Raw genomic sequence first — 3,685 nt, forward strand, 5'->3', positions numbered from 1 at the left:
GGGGCTGCCCCAAGCACAGTTCTAGTTCTTGTCCCAGATGCTTGTACTTGAGGGGCTGTTGATAAGAGAACGGCAAGTGTACCCCTAGTGACGGGGAGAGGGGCTTCTACTATTCACTTTGCACTTTTAAACATTTCTCTCTAGGGGGATGCTCCAAAATCCTCCTTCCAATTCCTAGGCTGGATGCCGAGCTGGCCTTGAGCGGCAATTTTCAAACGGGATTCCCAAAAGCTATTCTCCAGGGAGGTGAACTAGCTCCAGCCTCCAGGATAAGAGCATCAAATGCACTTTCTGAACTCCAGTCCTCCTCTTCTCCCCTCCAAATGAGTGTCTAGCTCCTTATCTGCAAAATTAGGTTACAAATGGCTGTCGTGAGCTTGTGAAGATTAAATAGTTAATCATTGGAAAAACACCCCGCACCGAGGAAGACAGAAAAGAGCGTTCAATAAATGGCATATCTCAGTTTGCTCTAACACAGTCGATTTGGGGCCAGGATTGGTGGCTCACTGAGCCTGTAATCCCAGCACTTGGGGAGGCCGAGGCAGGCGGATCACCTGAGGTCAGGAGTTCAACACTAGACAGGCCAACATGGCAAAACCCTGTCTCTACTAAATAATACAAAAATTAGCAGGGCGTGGTGGAGGGCACCTGTAATCCCAGCTACTCGGGAGGCTGAGGCAGGGAGAATTGCTTGAACCCAGGAGGCGGAGGTTGCAGTGAGCCTAGATCGTGCCACTGCACTCCAGCCTGGGCGACAGATCAAGACTCCGTCTCAAAAAATAAAAAATAAATAAACAGTGATTCGGTTGAGGAATACACTGATAAAGAAGGCAAGCAAGTCCCCCATCCACCAGTCAGTTTTGTGGGGTTTTTCTTTTTTTTTTTGAGACGGAGTCTCGCTCTGTCACCCAGCCTGGAGTGCAGTGGCGCGATCTCGGCTCACTGTAAGCTCCGCCTCCCGGGTTCACGCCATTCTCCTGCCTCAGCCTCCCGAGTAGCTAGGACTACAGGCACCCGCCACCACGCCCGGCTAATTTTTTTTGTATTTTTAGTAGAGACGGGGTTTCACCATGTTAGCCAGGATGGTCTTGATCTCCTGACCTCGTGATCCGCCCTCCTCAGCCTCTCAAAGTGCTGGGATTACAGGCGTGAGCCACCGCGCCCGGCCAGTTCTGTGGGTTTCTAACGTGCTTGCTTCCACTTGTTAGAGTCAGAAGAGGCTAGCGCTGACAGGCAGGCAGTACTCACATGAAAAGCGGCCTCCCCAATCCTTTCTTGGAATTTTGTTTTTTCCTGTGGCACTGGGCCTGGTGTGTGCTAAAACAAACAGGAAAGACCATGTCCAGCTCCACTACCACCCCTCACCCAGAACTGGGTGTTTGTTTCTCAAATTATTGAAAATAGATATAAAGCAAACACAGATGGATTGTATTTTAGGAGGAGTTAGAGTGTTACTTTTTTTTTTTTTTTGAGACAGAGTCTCGCTCTGTCGCCCAGGCTGGAGTGCAGTGGCGCAATCTCGGCCCACTGCAAACTCCGGCTCCCGAGTTCACGCCTTTCTCCTGCCTCAGCCTCCCTAGTACTTGGGACTACAGGCGCCCGCCACCACGCCTGGCTAATTTTTTGTATTTTTTTTTTTTTTTTTTAGTAGAGAAGGGGTTTCAATGTGTTGGCCAGGATGGTCTCGATCTCCTGACCTCATCATCCGCCCGCCTTGGCCTCGCAAAGTGCCAGGATTACTGGCGTGAGCCACCGTGCCCGGCCTAGAGTGTTACGTTTTGAACACTGGATATGATGCTGTACTCATGGATGTCGCAAAATTAGAATAATTTTCCAGAAGTCACTGCTTCCCAGTCGGAAGGAAGCCCCAAATGAATGAGAGGGTAGTTGGAAAAGAATATATTCAGTTATATCATTTCATATTTGAGAAGAAAACTCTATTACTTTTTGAGATGAGGGTCTTGCCACGTTATCCAGGCTGGTCTTGAATCCCTGGGCACCCAGCCTCAAGTAATCCTCCTCACTCAGCCTCCTGAGTACCTGGGATTACAGGTGCATGCCGCTGCTCCTGGCCCCTATTGTTTTTGAGCTGCAAACTATAGAAAGTCAGGTTCGAACAAATCTCATTTGGGAGGGTATATGTTTTTGTTTTTTTGTTGTTGTTGTTGTTGTTGTTGTTGTTGTTTTTTGAGACGGAGTATCGCTCTTGTTGCCCAGGCTGGAGTGCAATAGCGCGATGTCAGCTCACCGCAACCTCTGCCTCCCGGGTTCAAGCCATTCTCCTGCCTCAGCCTCCGAGTAGTTGGGATTACAGGCATGCGCCACCACACCCGGCTGATTTTGTATTTTTAATAGAGACGGGGTTTCTCCATGTTGGTCAGGCTGGTCTCGAACAGCCGACCTCAGGTGATTTGCCCGCCTCGGCCTCCCAAAGTGCTGGGATTACAGGCGTGAGCCATCACACACAGCAGGAGAGTATAAGTTTAAGAAATCGAGGCCGGGCGCGGTGGCTCACGCCTGTAATCCCAGCACTTTGGGAGGCCGAGGCGGGCGGATCACGAGGTCAGAAGATTAAAACCATGCTGGCCAACATGGTGAAACCCCTTCTCTACTAAAAATACAAAAAAATTAGCTGGGTGTGGTGGCACGTGCCTGTAATCCCAGCTACTTGGGAGGCTGAGGCAGGAGAATTGCTTGAACCCGGGAGGTAGAGGTTGCAGTAAGCCGAGATCGTGCCACTGCACTCCAGCCTGGCGACAGAAAGTGAGATTCCGTCTCAAATAAATAAATAAATAAATAAAATTGAGAAACACTAGTTATAAAATGAATGGGACCCCTTAAGAACCACACAGCTGGCCGGGCGTGGTGGCTCACGCCTGTAATCCCAGCACTTTGGGAGGCCGAGGGGGGTGGATCACCTGAGGTCAGGAGTTCAAAACCACCCTGGCCAACATGGTGAAACCCAGTCTCTACAAAAATACAAAAATTAGCCGGGCATGATAGCAGGTGCCTGTAATCCCAGCTACTCAGGAGGCTGAGGCAAGACAGTCGCTTGAACCTGGGAGGTGGAGTTTGCAGTGGACCAAGATCATGCCATTGCACTCCAGTCTGGGCAATAGAGCCAGACTCCATTTCAAAAAAAAAAAAAGATAGGATGGAGAGAAAACCCAGGAAAGCTGGAGAGCTTCTCACTAGAGAGATGCTCTTCTCTATAAGGCTTGCTCAGCAATCAACTATTTACTGAAGACCAGTATTATTAGTGCCAGAGTTATTACTGCCATGGAAATACATAAAGACCCTATATGAAATGATTATAGGGAAAAAAGTACCTGCTACTCCAGGGAGTGTTGACCACTTAAGCTAAAAAAGTTCAAGAAAAGAATTAGGCTGGGCACAATGGCTCACACCTGTAATCTTAGCACTTTGGGAGGCTAAAGCACTTTGGGAGGCTGAGGCAGGAGGATCACTTGAGGCCAAGATTTTGGGACAAGGTTGGACAACATAGCAACACCCCATCTCTTAAAAAAAAAAGAGAGAGAAAAGAACTGGACGCACAATACTTGACAGGAACAGGAAGGAAATTCCGGGTGAGAGGATTAGCGTAAGCAAAGATATGGACATGGAGACAATAGGAAATAGGAAAAAAAAGTTTCTGCACATCATAGTAAGTGAACAATAAATGTTT

The sequence above is a fragment of the Symphalangus syndactylus genome, chromosome 7, assembly GCF_028878055.3.
Source record: "Symphalangus syndactylus isolate Jambi chromosome 7, NHGRI_mSymSyn1-v2.1_pri, whole genome shotgun sequence".
Taxonomy (NCBI): domain Eukaryota; kingdom Metazoa; phylum Chordata; class Mammalia; order Primates; family Hylobatidae; genus Symphalangus; species Symphalangus syndactylus.